The sequence below is a fragment of the Lissotriton vulgaris genome, chromosome 1_1, assembly GCF_964263255.1.
Source record: "Lissotriton vulgaris chromosome 1_1, aLisVul1.2, whole genome shotgun sequence".
In the NCBI taxonomy this organism is placed as follows: domain Eukaryota; kingdom Metazoa; phylum Chordata; class Amphibia; order Caudata; family Salamandridae; genus Lissotriton; species Lissotriton vulgaris.
The window spans coordinates 630,709,946-630,725,861 of record NC_141685.1 but is presented as its reverse complement, the minus strand read 5'-3'; positions in this window follow the sequence as shown (position 1 = coordinate 630,725,861).

Here is a 15,916-nt window from a genome sequence, read left to right as displayed (position 1 = left end):
GGCAACCCCAGAAGATAAGAAGATGGCCTATTCCCTGCTGATGAGGGGTAAATACCCCGAAACACGTGTCCAGGGATGGCGAAGAAAGATACATCGCGGAATACAAAACTACACTGACCATAGTCCTTAGGGGCGATCCCGCTGGTGAGTGAGTGGTGTGCGACCCCACCCCCTTTTTGAAATATTTAAGCGGGCTGACGAGCCTGGGACCCCGCACCCGCGCGCCCGTGTGGTACTAGACCTGGCAATATTTGGCAGCCACCGGCAACCCCAGAAGATAAGAAGATGGCCTATTCCCTGCTGATGAGGGGTAAATACCCCGAAACACGTGTCCAGGGATGGCGAAGAAAGATACATCGCGGAATACAAAACTACACTGACCATAGTCCTTAGGGGCGATCCCGCTGGTGAGTGAGTGGTGTGCGACCCCACCCCCTTTTTGAAATATTTAAGCGGGCTGACGAGCCTGGGACCCCGCACCCGCGCGCCCGTGTGGTACTAGACCTGGCAATATTTGGCAGCCACCGGCAACCCCAGAAGATAAGAAGATGGCCTATTCCCTGCTGATGAGGGGTAAATACCCCGAAGCACGTGTCCAGGGATGGCAAAGAAAGATACATCGCAGAATACAAAACTACACTGACCATAGTCCTTAGGGGCGATCCCGCTGGTGAGTGAGTGGTGTGCGACCCCACCCCTTTTTGAAATATTTAAGCGGGCTGACGAGCCTGGGACCCCGCACCCGCGCGCCCGTGTGGTACTAGACCTGGCAATATTTGGCAGCCACCGGCAACCCCAGAAGATAAGAAGATGGCCTATTCCCTGCTGATGAGGGGTAAATACCCCGAAACACGTGTCCAGGGATGGCGAAGAAAGATACATCGCGGAATACAAAACTACACTGACCATAGTCCTTAGGGGCGATCCCGCTGGTGAGTGAGTGGTGTGCGACCCCACCCCCTTTTTGAAATATTTAAGCGGGCTGACGAGCCTGGGACCCCGCACCCGCGCGCCCGTGTGGTACTAGACCTGGCAATATTTGGCAGCCACCGGCAACCCCAGAAGATAAGAAGATGGCCTATTCCCTGCTGATGAGGGGTAAATATCCCGAAACACGTGTCCAGGGATGGCGAAGAAAGATACATCGCGGAATACAAAACTACACTGACCATAGTCCTTAGGGGCGATCCCGCTGGTGAGTGAGTGGTGTGCGACCCCACCCCCTTTTTGAAATATTTAAGCGGGCTGACGAGCCTGGGACCCCGCACCCGCGCGCCCGTGTGGTACTAGACCTGGCAATATTTGGCAGCCACCGGCAACCCCAGAAGATAAGAAGATGGCCTATTCCCTGCTGATGAGGGGTAAATACCCCGAAACACGTGTCCAGGGATGGCGAAGAAAGATACATCGCGGAATACAAAACTACACTGACCATAGTCCTTAGGGGCGATCCCGCTGGTGAGTGAGTGGTGTGCGACCCCACCCCCTTTTTGAACCATCAAGGCCTTCCTTGACACAGACTTTGGACTTCAACTGTTTGGAGTTTTCTTACCTTTGTCCATGACTACACCTGAATCACTCTTCAGAAAGCATCAATTGTCGAGTCCCGCTTTTGATTCACTATGTAGCTTACCCACCAACCACTCCTAGACAACTAGTTTTTAAATTTAGAAGGTAAACTTTCCAACCGGAAGAACCTGATCCCTGTATCCAACACATGCCTAATCGTGATTTGCCTTAGTGTTTGACCTAGACCCAGTCTACACAGACCAGATAATCAATCAATCAATCATCAGGGCTTATAAAGCGTGGCTTGCCAACACAGGGGTCTCCAGGCACTGTGTGGTTTGAGTGTTCCCAGGTTGAAGAGAGGTGGTGGTCAAAAAGCCAGGTCTTCAGCTGCTTCCTGACCTTACTCAGAGGGGTATGTGCTCAGGTAGAGGGGGAGGTCGCTGTAGGAATTGGTGGTGAGGTAGTGGAAGATGCGGCCACCGCATTGGCTGCAACAAATGTTTGGCATGTGGGTAAATGCACAGGTTTTGTGGAGGAGCTTACTGGTTGGTTGGTAGAAAGTCAGGTGGTTGTTGATGTAGGTGGGACTAGTTTTGTGGAGAGCTTTGTAGGCATGAGTCAGGAGTTTGAAGAGACATCTCTTCTGCATGTCGAGCCAGTGGAGGGCTCTGAAGTGAGGGATGATGCTGGCTCTTCTGGGAAGGTTGAAGATGATGTCTTGCAGCTGAGTTCTGGATGGTTTAGGGGTGATTGAGGACCTCTTTGGTGGTTCCATCATAGAGAGTGTTGCTGTACTAGAGATAAGGGCAGGGTTACTGTCTTCCTTGTCAGGGTGGAGATCCACCGTAAGATCTTGCGTAGCATGTGGAGGGTGTGAATGCAGGCAGAGGAGATTACGTTGATCTGTTGTTTCATGGTGAACTGGGTGTCCAGGATTATGCAGAGGGTGCATGCGTGATCCAATGGGGAGGGTGGTGGGCCGAGTGCTGAGGGCCACCAGGTGTCGTCCAAAGAGAATGGTTTGTTTCTAAAATTATGATCTCTGTCTTGTCTGAGTTGAGTTTTTGGCAGTTGTTTTTCATTCAGGTGGATACATTGGTTATGGAGGTTTGGAAGTTGAGCCTAAAATAAATTTTTTGGCTAGGTTCTAGGAAAGTCTATGAATGACTACAAACATCTGTACGGTATGGGCAGAGGGGAGAATGTACCCCTAAATTCAATGTTAGATGTGGCATCCAACAAGGCTGCGACCTTGCCTCTCTGCTTTTTACTCTTTTTATCTATGAGGTGGACGCAGCACTCAAATGAGTAAAATGAGATCCACCACAGGTGAACGGCGAAGATGTGCCGGTACTGCTTTACGCAGCCGACGCCGTGCTTTTATCAAGGACCCCAATTGGCCTTCAGCGGCTGATAGATAGGTTCGCTGATTTTATCACCATGAAAGTTGCAGATTAACAATAGTAAAACATACACTATGGTATGCGGCCGAAGCCGAAAAAAGACCAATTCTTTCTTTATAGATGGGCAGAAAACCCAACCGGTGGACAAATTTTGTTACTTTTGGATCACCTTTGCCAGAGACGGAACATGGTCACATGAGATGCTGAATGTCCGGGCAAAAATGTCAAAAAGTGTCCACGATGTTTTTAGATTTGCAGCGAAGCTGGGTGACCGACGAATCAGCGATATGACCCATATTTACCAGTCAAGATGCACCTCTATCGCACTTTACGATGCGGGGGTCTGGGGTCATTACTCTGATAGTAGTTTACAAATAGTGGAAAATATGTTCCTCAAAAAATTGCTCTGTTTACTATTGTCAGCGCCCACAGCGTTAATTCATAGGGAAGTTGGGATCAGCTACCTGTTGGACTTAATAGCATTTCGGCCCTTACTGATCTGGAGATCCATATGGCAAATGGAAGAGACTGCTTTTAATGGAACAATAATTAAAGATTGTCTCCGACTGGATAACTGTCTTAAGATTCCCTGGCTCAAGTACATTATATATAGTTTTAAGTAAGTTTTTAAACTAAACATTCTGGATGACCCTAGTGCCGTAGCAGAGCTGCCCAAAGCAGAAATGAGGAATTTGTTTCTGTTACACAGAATGAAGAGGTGCCTGAGTAACAACGGGCATTTAACAACTTGCCAATTTTTACAATTGCTATTCAGTCTATGAAGGTTTCCAAACATATTTGAGCCAGGTAACTAGAATCTCACATAGATATGTTCTTACTAGATTTAGATACGGGCTTGTCCATAATTTGGTAGCTTTCCCACGAGTAAAACAGCACCCAGCTTCTTTCTGCCCCTGCGACGGCCACACTGTACAAAGAACTCTGCACTTTCTCCTTATGTATAAATATTGTTTTATTTAAAAAAACAAAAACACACACAGTGTGCTGATCCACATTTCTTTATATGAACAAAAGAAACAAACAAAATCTACTTCTTAATAAGGTGTAGCTTCAACTCTAAAACACAAGGACTGAAGTAAGGAAAAGACAACCCCTATTCAGCTTGCACTTCCAATAACCTAATTGATAATGTCCTTGATGAAAACAAAGTTCCTGAAGTGCATGAAATGAGAGTAAAGATGTTAGGTGGGGATATTTGCAAAACCACATTATGCCAGTGCCTCTCATGCAAGCATGCACTGAACATAGTAAAGTACTTTAACAGAGGTCTACTTTTAAGCAAACATAGCTAGGCAGCAGCTGGAGCAAAAAACTGGGGGTACGTATAAATTCCTACAAAATAGTTCACCAATCTGGTGAGCGTTATTATGGAAATAGGCAATTGTACACACGGAATGCGTGAATGCAATTCACTAAACAAAACTAACATTTGTGCCACTTTGGAATGACATGCAAAGGCTCTCTTTGTGAAAAAATACAACTAGATCAGAATCTTCTCTGGACAAAAAGAAAGACGGACTCAATCCCATTAATCGGCAGCCTCTACAGTTTAAGATATTTTTAGGACTACTGCTGCAACACTCAAATCATTCACTTCGCACGACCCAAAATGGAAAGTATTGCGGAAACTCGTGGATAATTTTTAGTGCTTCATCGTAAAGTGCAAGATCAAAAGCTGCTGTTTCTTCCCGGAAAGGAATATAAGACATGCCCATGACGGTTGCTTTGGGGGTAACTCCTCCGACTACTTCAATGACTCCAGAGAGCTCTTCATCCAGCGGTTCTCCTAATATGTGATTTATACATGAATTTTCGTATAGCATTCTTAAAACCATTGTTTTTAAAATATGGTACTTTCACTACGGACGCCGCAATGAGGTTGCTTTTTATAATGCAGGAACCTGATATATGTTTTTTCACTGCAACTTTTATTCTTAAATCTATCACTGCAAGAAAGAGCATGATGTTTTAATTGTCTCAAACCTTCACTGGATTTGAATAGTTTATTGTACAGTGAGGTTCTCATATATATGTCGATGCATTTTTTTATGTGCTTTAATGGTTGTTCTTTCTACGAACCGAATAAAGTTTATTGAATTGAATTGTATTGAGTCTTGCAGTGACTGGGTCTTCTGAGAAGGATAAGATGAGCTGAATGTCGTCAGCATAGGAGACAATATTGATTCTGTGTGTGGGGGTGATGTTGGGCTGTGGTGTGTGTTGAAGAGAGTGGGATTGTGGTAGGAGCCTTAGGGGATGCCACATATGATGTCTTTGAGTGCGGAGGTGAAAGGTGGGAGATGGATGCTCTGGGTTCATCCGCAGAGGAAGGAGGTGATCCAGTCAAGAGTCTTGCCTATGTGCTGGAGTCTAGTGATGAGAGTTTGGAGGGAAGCCGTGTCCAAGGCTGCCAATAAGTCAAGGAGGGCGGCAAAGCCACCTTGGTTGAGAAGTTGTCTGATGTCATCTGTAGCTGCAATCAAGACAGTCTTGGTACTGTGGTTAAGTCAGACTCCGAGGGGCTCGAGCATGTTGTTCTCTTCAAGGAAGTTGGTATGCTGGATGTTGATGGCCTTTTCCAAAACCTTAGCATGAAAGGGAAGGAGTGATATGGTAATCTTTGAGTTTGTTGAGGTTGGCAGTGGGTTTTTGCTGTAGGGGTTTGACCTCGGAATACTTCCATGCAGCGGGTACGGTGGCTGTAGGAATGGAGGTGTTGAGGAGTCCTGCCAGGGGGGCTACTATGGCTTCACTTCCTAGGTTGAAGATGTGATAAGAGTGGGGTCTGCGGGGGATCCAGAGTGGATGGAGATCATGATACACAAGGTGTCTTCCAGTGAGGTTTGCTTCCATTCATTGATGCAGTGGAGGGTGGCATTGTTAATGAAGTGGGGTGGGTGAGGTTGGTAGGTTGAGGGTGAAAATTGCTGTAGATGTTGGCGATCTTGCAGTGAAATTAGTCTGCCAACGTGCCAGAGATGGCTTGGAAAGGGCAAGTGGTTTTCTCAGTGGTGGAGGAACAGGCATATTCTCGGACAAAGTTGAACAGCTCCTTGGTGTATTTTGTGCTCGCTTCAAAGTGGGAGGTGAGGGATTCTTTCTTGGATTCCTTGAGCCATTGTGGTAGCTTGCTTCTTTGTGCTTTTTGGAGCTAATTTTTATTCAAACTTTAACACATTTTTATCTACGTTTCCACTTATTGGGATATGTCATTGTGGTTTAATTTTATTTTTTAAAACATTCTCTTTTTTTCTATTTTGGTTTACAAATTTTCTCGGGTGGTGTTGTCGCTTTATTACATTTAAGCCTGATTGCTTTGTGCAAGCTACCTGATGAGTAACAACAGGTTTATTCAGCAACTTTACTAGTTAACCCTTGCAAATATTGTGATGATTGTTTGAAGTGGGTCCTCACCCTCTTCATGTAATACTCTAATTTCTTATACATCACATAAGCTTTGGCAGGATATATGGTAACGATCAAATATGTCATTCAAAATGTGAGGGTGTCAATCGGGTTTCATGTTTAACTTTTTTGTAGATCTGAGAAAGAATGTCAGAGTACAGTAGGCACACCCCTTGTTGCTAATGGCATTTTGAAAAAATGTGAAATACATAAACAAGAATATATAAACACTTGTGGGTGATTTACTGTGTCCTGACAATAAGCACATTAGATTCTGTTCATGCCTATCGGTTACTATGCAACTGAATACCTCTCCATAAGTTCCTCTGAAATGAGTGTCTTAAGCATTTGATTCTGTTCATGTATATCAGTTACCATGCAACCGAATACCTCACCCAAGTTCCCCTAAAAATAATGCCTTATGCATTAGATACTTTGCAACATAATGCATACCAAGGAAAGAATACCCTTACTGTTACATTCCTACCAATGTTTTGCCATGAATAAAAGCCTACAAAATGTCTGGCCTTCAGCGACTAGACAACAGGATGCCTTGTCACTGATTACTAGCCCACAGGATGCCTGACATTCAGTTCTAGGTTGTACAATACATCACAGATAGTTTATGAACTCATAATATCCGCAAATCAGGTACTTGTGAATATATGACATTACATTGCATGCAATACATTGCATGCCATCACATCGTGGTTGTTACAACAACTGCGTTATTGCATTGCATACCATTACAACGCAAGTCGTTACAACGACTTGCTGTAGGGGCGCTGGATGCTGGAATAGTATAATTTACCATTCCAACTCCAGTGTGTCCAACAGTAGGGAAGATGTTGGATTTTAAATCCAACACCTTCTGGCTCTAACGACTTGAGTTGTAATGGTTTGCAATATAAAAAAGCGGTTGTTGTAATGATGGCATTGTAATGGCATTCGATGTATCACATGCGTTGTAAACAGTGCCTCCATTACAGGGCAGCTGAATAGCCAGGAATCTGTTAGTCGGCCAATAAGTGCATGTTTTTTCTCTATCTCCTCATCTGTTTTCCTCTCTCTTTCTATTTGTCTTCATGCAGATTTATTTTGGCCCATTTTCTTTCTCTATCTTTATCTCAATCTCTCTTGCTCTCTTTCATGCTCACTCTCTCTTTCTTTTTTCATTCTTTTACTCACGTTCTGCCTCTTACTTACTTTTGCACTGATACCGCCTATTTGCATCTCACTCATTCACACTATGATGTGTTATCCAGAAAGGGGGACTAATATGCTCTGAATTGACATGTCCTTGTGCAGTAGTGGAAATATTATCATACATATTCTCGTAAAGGTCATTAACCCCCAAGCTATGTTTTTATTCTATTGGATGAAGTTTCCCTAGAATATAGATGAGTATGGAGTGGGAAATTCTTGTAGAATCAGCCTGGCCTCTTTGTGCTTAGTATGATGAGTAACAATGCTAAATAAATCTTCAGATATACGCTTGTAGGGCAATAAGCAATCAATGTGTGAGCTGTTGAATAAGGCTGAAAGCATGGGGACTGCATTACTCCGTCTGCCAGCAGAATGGATATATAATAATAAACAGGTTATCTTCTCAGAATGACGACTGGAGGATGAGCCTCTGGTTTTCTTCTATGGCTGCACTGAAGGAGGAAAAAGTCATGGAGCCAGGTACTGTTATGAGCATACCACTGTAGGTGTAAAATGGGAAGAAATGCACAGAAACACTTTCATGAATATTAGACCTGGCATTTTCAGTGCGTTTGTCCCCAGACTTTTTGCTTTTTAGTTTCCTGTTTTTGACCCTGTTATTGTTGGTTTTAGGACCCTCAGTAATTTACCACTGCTGATAAATTCCAAAGGGCACATGCGCTCTGTGTAAATTGTTACTATGGATTGGTGCTTCCATGATTGGCTTATTCAACGCATTACTAAGTCCCTAGCATAGAGAACTGTGTTTGCCCAGGGCCTGTAAGTCAAATGCTGCTAGTGGGCATGCAACACTGATTGTGCCACCCACACAAGCAGCCTTTCAAATAGTTCTCAGACCAGCCACTGCAGTGTCTGTGTGCAGTCTCTACTGCCATGTGAATCTGGTAAGTTCACCCATATGCCAGGCCCTAACCTTCACTTTTATTACATGTGTGGCACCCCTAAGATATGGCCAAGGTACCCTTGTGGGCAGATTGCAGTGTATGTGAAAGGTAGGAAATGTACTGATGTGTGTGACATGTCCTTATAGTCAGAACCACACCTGTCATAAAAAAATTGGCAACATTTATTGAAAGAAAACAAGACCAAAATGACAAACATTCAACATATACAGGTCAAGATAGCACTTTTCAAAGAATAAATAAAATCTAAGGATGAGTTTCTTTTAGCACAAAGTACTTTGGATGCATCAAAATTCAGAGATGAAGCTGCAGCATGGGAGGTGAGGTGCAAGAAAGCAAAGCGGTGTGTTGGTTCCTTACTCCCAGGGGAGGTGATACGTCAGTTCCTTACTGCCAGAAGAGGTGATGGTTGGTTCCTTGCTGCTAGGCAGGGAAGGTGATTGGTCCATTCTTACTGTCCGGGGAGGTAATGTGTCGGTTCCTTACTGGAAGGGGAGGTGATTCATCAATATCTGGCCTCAGTTCCTTACTGCTAGGCGAAGGCAATGAAGAGACAGCCTCAAGGTATGATGCGTCGAAAACCAGATGCAATGTGTCAATGTGATGGCAACGATGTATGCGCTACATCGATTTCACAGCTGCAAAGCAGGTGATGCTTTGGATTTGGGAAGGGTGACACAAACGTGGGTCACCCAGTGCTCGGGGCACAGGCTGTGGTGATTTTATGACCTCAAAGCAGGCACTGTATGAATTATTTAGCCACACTGCAGTATTGTGTCGAGCAATCAAGTGTTGAAAGTCGATGCATTGTATTTGACATCACTTGGCATAGCAGGCCTCTCTGCAGAAGAGTCCAGGCACTGGTAGGTGCAGTCTTTGATGGCCCTGAGACATCTTCACAGGGGCAAGCATGCACAAGCCAGTGGAGAAGCTTGGAAGCAGGATGTAGAAAGTCTAGTTTTTCACTCCCAGGACAGAAGCAGCAAGCAGTAGGCCATCACAGCAAAGCAACAGGCAGAGTGGCTGTCCATCCTACAGCATAATTGATCTTCTTCTTGGCAAAATGTCCTCAGTCCAGAAGTGTTCAGATTTTGGGGTGTCAGAGGTCCAATACTTATACCCCTCTCTGCCTTTGAAGTAGGGACACTACAAAGGAAAGAGTTTGTAATGCACACGGCCCTGCTTTTCCCTGACCTGGCTCCAGATACACTACAGGGGTGTAGACAGCTTTGTGTGAGCACAGGCACAGCTCTATTCAGGTGCAGGTGACAGCTCCTAGCTCAGGAAGGCCCATCAGCCTGGTGATGGGCCATCAGGATATATCTAAGTCATACATCATCTCCCTTTGTTTGACTGTCTAGAGTGAATGCACAAGAGCCTAAGTGCCAGCTAGCCCAGACATGGATTCTACAGGCAGGCAGAGGCACAGAATAGTTACATAAGAAAATACCTACTTTCTTAAAAATGTTCAAACATGTAATTTTAAAAAAAACTGCACAAAACATATTTATTTTAAAATTGTGAGTCAAGAGACCCCAAATCTGTGTCTGCATCTGCTCCTAATGAGAAATTACACTTAAAAGATATTTCAAGCAAATCCCTATGTTACCCTAAGGGAGAAATAGTCCTTGCAATAGTGGAAAGCAAAAATGTGCACTATTTCACTATTACAACAAGAAAAACACACCAGTACATGTCCCACCTTTTAAATATATTGCACCCTGACCATGGGGCAATCCTTGGGCCTGGCCGTAGGGGTGCCTTACATGTAATAAAAGGGAAGATTTAGGCCTGGCAAGTGGGTGCACTTGCTATGTCGAAAAGGCATTTAAAAACTGCATACACAGATACCGCATTGGCAGGTCAGAGACATGTTCTTAGGGTACTCATGTGGGTGGCACAATCAGTGTTTCAGTCCCTCGAGTAGCATTTGATTTACAGTCTCTGGACACACCTGGAGCACTTTACTACAAACTTACTAGGAAATCAAATATGTCAATCGTGGATACATCAATCACCAATACAATTTAGAGAGATAACATATGCACTTTGGTACCGGTTAGCGGTGGTTAAGTGCCCAGAGTCCTAAAGCCAACGAAAACAGTTCAGAAAAATAGGAAGAAGGAAGGAAAACAGTTTGGGGAAAACCCTGCAAAAAGGGCCAGGTCCAAAACATAGTATTCATGAAGAGAAATCCTTATGCGGAGCACAACTACTAATTTGTTAATAATGAGAAAATACAACCTGCATACCCACACAAGAGTGCACAATCAATCAATCAGAGTACTTGTAAAGTGCGCTACTTACCCGTGAGGGTCTCAAGGCGCTATGGGGAGGGGGGGTGCTGCTAATGCTCGAAAAGCCAGGTCTTGAGGAGTCTTCTGAAGGCGAGTAGGTCTTGGGTCTGCCGTATGTGGGTAAGGAGGGTGTTCCATGTCTTGGCGGTGAGGTAGGGGAATGATCTGCCGCCGAAGGTCGTTCGTTGGATGCGGGGGACAGCGGCGAGTGCGAGGCTGGCGGAGCGGAGCTGGCCGGTGGGGTTATAGAAGCTGAGTCTGCTATTCAGGTAGGGTGGTCCGGCGTTGTGGAGTGCTTTGTGTGCATGGATGAGGAGCTTGAAGGTGATACTCTTGTCGACGGGGAGCCAGTGTAGGTCTCTCAGGTGGGGTGTGATGTGGCTGCGGCGGGGGACGTTGACGATCATTTGGGCAGAGGCGTTTTGGATGCGTTGTAGTCATCGTAGGTGTTTGGCTGAGATTCCTACATAGAGTGCGTTGCCGTAGTCCAGTCTTGTGCTGACGAGGGCCTGTGTCATTGTTCTTCTTGTTTCGGTCGGGATCCACTTGTAGATCCTGCGAAGCATGCGGAGGGTGTTGTAGCAGGAGGAGGAGACGGCGTTGACCTGCTTAGACATGGAGAGGGAGGAGTTGAGGATGAATCCTAGGTTGCGTGCATGGTCAGTGGGTGTTGGTGCTGTTCCCAGTGTGGTCGGCCACCAGGAGTCAACCCAGGCTGAGGGGGTGGGTCTGAGGAAGAGGACCTCCATCTTGTCCGAGTTCAGCTTCAGACGGCTGCTCCTCATCCAGTCAGCGACGGCCTTCATTCCCTCGTGGAGGTTGGTTTTGGTGGTGTGTGGGTCCTTGGTGAGAGAGAGGATGAGCAGGGTGTCGTTGGTGTAGGAGATGATGTTGAGGTTGTGATGGCGGGCCACTTGTGCGAGGGGGGGCATGTAGACATTGAACAGCATCGGGCTGAGAGATGAGCCCTGGTGGGCGCCGCAGATTATGTCGGTGGCTTCGGATCGGAGGGGTGGGAAGCGGACGCTCTGGGTTCTGCCGGAGAGGAAGGAGGTGGTCCAGTCAAGGGCCTTCTCTTGGATTCCGGCTTCTAGGAGGCGTGTCTTTACAGTGCGATGGCAGACCGTGTTGAAGGCGGCTGACAGATCCAGGAGGATGAGGGCTGATGTTTTGCTGTTGTCTAGTTGGCGCCTGATGTCGTCTGTGGCGGCAATGAGGGCTGTCTCAGTGTTGTGGTTTTGTCTGAATGCGGACTGGGATGGGTCCAAGATGTTGTTTTCTTCCAGGTGGCAGGCCAATTTCATGTTGACGATTTTCTCGATGACCTTTGCCCGGAACGGGAGCAGGGAGATGGGCCGGAAGTTCTTGAGGTCCTTGGGGCCCGCCTTGGGCTTCTTGAAGAGGGCGTTGATTTTGGCGTGCTTCCAGCTTTCCGGGAATGTCGCTGTTTTGAAGGAGGTGTTGGTGACCTTGGAGAGAACCTAGTTCTGCCCACCAAAATGGCATTTGGCAATGTAACACAGCATTATCAAAATTACATACTAAAAAGAAATTAACACTAGAGATGTATTTCATCATAGGGCCCAATTCACAAAGGGACTTACAATCTGTAAATTTACGAGTGTGGAGGCACCACACTCAGAGCAGAATCTTTGTACTCTGAGGCTCAGCACTCATACATTTAGGATTAATAAGTCCGTTGTGAGTCAGGCCCATAGCTTAGAGGCATTATACAATAATTCATCTACTTGCATCAATTAAACTGTGTTATTGTTTGGAAATGTACACATTCATAAAGGACCTAAAGCGGTCTGCCATCTATACCTATTAATCATTGACCTGGCTCAAGAACCCCAAGTGAGTGTATTAAGATCAAATAAATTGGCATAGGAAACATTTAATACACGTGCCAACTTCTTGCTGATGATACATTACTAATAGTATCTTCTCACCAAGTATCCATACCCACTGAGAAGAACTAGTGGAAGTTTGTTTATTCTCTTGTTACAATTTTGACTAGCCAGTATGGAATGCAAAGCCAATTTAAAAAATGATTAATAGAAAACAGGATGGTAATTGGCCATTTAAAACTGGAACTTAGAAAACATACATACCTGGCAATTCTTTTTTTTAAAGTGTATTCAGAAATCTCGTAAATAAATGTTGTCAAAGTAGGATGAAGTGTTTAAAAAACTGTTTTACAAATAAACTAACTTTGTAGGCTAAAATAAACACACTAAAGATGACTCTCTTGCTAATAATTCTTTGTTCTTTCCAGCTGGAAAGAGTACAAGTATCTACCTAGAAAATATGTAAAACGATAAATAGACATTCACGCATTAATCTTTATTTTCATTGGTAAAAGTAAAACATTCAATGAAACGATGAGGATTTGGACTGGATTCCATTGTCTAAAATAGTATCTCAAAGTCTTCACTTTTCATCATATCAGAAATTTTCAAATCTGATAAAGAGAAATACACTGCAGTAGGAAATATGAATGGTTCATATTTTATTCTCCATTAAACAAATTATATTTAATGTCACTATCATTTTATGTAATAGACTGCATCTGAGTTATTAGGCTTCAGGACATTTATTTAGTCCAAAAGGGCTGTAGCCAGTAGGCTCAGCCTCAATTGACCTACATGAGCCAGCAAAATAAAAAATAGGCCACATTGTAAATAATGTAAAATAGAGTTTTTAAGGTATCTCCTCCAAGCATCAATGATAAGGATATAACAAATATTTATTTTTGTATTTGTATAATTCATGTACATATAATCCATAAAAACGTAACACACTAAACCATAACTTGGTGGTGCAAATAGACATAGTGCAAAAGGAGGAAAAAAAGAATATAAGCAGATTCCATGAGTATAAAACCTCAGCTGAAATAATGCCATCACAGGTTTGCCAAAAGCTAATAAAGATTGCTATTTTTTTAATTTGACCTTGTAGAATGATTCAGAGTCCAGGTCTGATGATGGAGAATGACTTGTCTCCATAAGATCTACATTTTCTTTGTGCAACTGTCAAAAACGTAGTGATAGTTGATCACAATGAGCTGAAGTAATATGCTTATTCAAATATCAAAGGGACATTCCCTGCTCAGATATATAAAGAAAAGCTTTTAAACTGAAATTGGCACAGCCTTTTACAGGCATTCAAGTGATGGCTCACTTACAACTGGACACTTGCTCCAGTATATGTAATCAATGAATTAATCATGCTGCGTTTTATATTTTCTGTAATGGGTATATTTGGAAAACCGGAAGTCCCCTTTGCAAGGCATTATTTCAATCCAATTTGGGGCTAATCAGAGCTTTAATGATGGTTTTAAGAATAACCTCAGGAAAAATAAATAGTATCTTTCTGGGCTGGCTTAACCCAGCCAGCAGTTCATTCTTACTTGTTAACAAACCTGATAGTTAGAGAGAGGGTATTTGTGACATGCATGGGTGATTTGACCAGAAGCATTATTTCTGTCTTTGAACCTTTGGGGTTTTGGTCAGAACCTTTGAGGCGAGTATTGATGGTCACAAAATTGTTGGAAGATCCACCTACCCAGAAGTAGAGCTGGGTTTCACTGGCAAAATAGTGAATTATACATGGGTTCTGCCAAAATAGAGTCTCTCTGAAAATTATTTTCCATCGGTGTATTTATAGATCCTCTTATCATGGACTACAAGGTTAACTAAAGGGCCAACAATGTGAAAGAAAAAACCTTTGCATATTAACCTTGTCAAATAACTCCTGCAATTAAAAAAGCATCTAAAAAGTCCTCTTTTCAATGAGTACCTCATAATTCACCACTAGCTATCCAGCCCACTTATGCAGATGATCTTTATCAATGCCCCTAAAAATGTATATCCATGTGTCATTTCCACAGAAGACCTATACATATTTGCCTTGCCTTACCACTGCCATGCATTATCAGTGATGAAGTAGTAAACATCAAATTGTATTGACTGGATTCAAAAGTTCAGACAGGTGTAACTCAGTTTTTTTGCCAACTATGCCACTCTAGACAAAGGAAAAGACACACAATTGATAGACAGAATGCAGAACAAATCAAAACATTCATCACCAGGAAAGAGATCTGGGTTAAATGGATCATTATGTTGCTTACCGTGCCACCCCAGTTTAGACCTGGCCATAAGCAAATCAGTCTTGACCCTGTGCCTCATTGGAACAGTCTAGCCCAAACTGCGAAACCAGGTTCTGAAACAAGCATACTAGGACCAGTTTCAGAGTTTCACCCCTCTTTAGCAAGAATAGCTTGATTCCAGTGGCACAGTGAGCCCAGGACCCATGTCTGGGCATACCTGGTGCACTTAGGGCAGGAAAGCAAAACACACACAATTGATGAACAGAATGCAGAACAAATCAAACATTCCGTCCATCCACTGTTATTTTTGCATTTGTCTCCCGAGTGGCAAGGGTATGCTCAGACGTGAGACCCGTGCTCTCATGCCAATGGAATCAGGCTATCCTGGCTGATGAGGGCTAAAAGCCCAAAACCAGTCCTACAATGCTTGTTTCCAGTCCAGAGAGAACCTGGCTTGGAAGTTCGGGCTGGACTTTTCCCATGGGGCACAGGGTCAAGACTGATTTGCATATGGCTGGGTTCAAACTACAATGGCATGGTGAGCAAAACAACGATGGATTTAGGCCCAGATCCCTGTACTGGGGTGAATGTATGACATTGTTCTGCATTCTGTCCATCCACTGTTGTTTTTGCATTTGTCACCCCGAGTGGGAGGGGAATGCTCAGACGTGAGTCCTGTGCTCCCCTTGCCACTGGAATCAAGTTATCCTGGCTGATTAGGGCTGAAAGCCCCAAACCAGTCCTAGGATGCTTGTTTCCAGTTCAGAGAGGACCTACTTTGCTGTTTAGGCTGGACTGTTCCCATGGGGCACAGGGTCAAGACTGATTTGCATATGGCTGGGTTCAAATTGGAATGGTAAGCAAAAAAAACAATGGATTTAGGCCCAAATCTCTGTACTGGGGGAATGTATAACAATGTTCTCCATTCTGTCCTTCAACTGTTGTATTTGCATTTGTCACCCAATAGGGAGGGGTATGCTCAGATGTGAGTCCCGTGCTCTCCATGCCACTGGAATCAAGCTGTCCTGGTTGATGAGG